Source organism: Penaeus monodon, chromosome 15 (genome assembly GCF_015228065.2).
Source record: "Penaeus monodon isolate SGIC_2016 chromosome 15, NSTDA_Pmon_1, whole genome shotgun sequence".
Classification (NCBI taxonomy): Eukaryota; Metazoa; Arthropoda; class Malacostraca; order Decapoda; family Penaeidae; genus Penaeus; species Penaeus monodon.
In genome coordinates this window covers 13,972,436-13,972,640 of record NC_051400.1, presented here as the reverse complement: position 1 = coordinate 13,972,640, position 205 = coordinate 13,972,436, and positions in this window count along the sequence as shown.

Genomic DNA, 205 nt, shown 5'->3' with positions numbered 1-205 from the left:
ACCAATCGGCCCCGGGAAAGGGCCCTGGTTTTCTGGCACGGGCCCTTTCGGCACCGGGCACGCTTTTTTCGGCCGGGGGATCCCCCGCTCATTTGAGCGTTCCCGGGGGGCTCCTATTTTGTTTCTTTTGTGGGATACCCCACTGGGGCCCTACACAAAACAAACTAAAACCCCCAAAACAAAACACACAAAACCCACACAACCC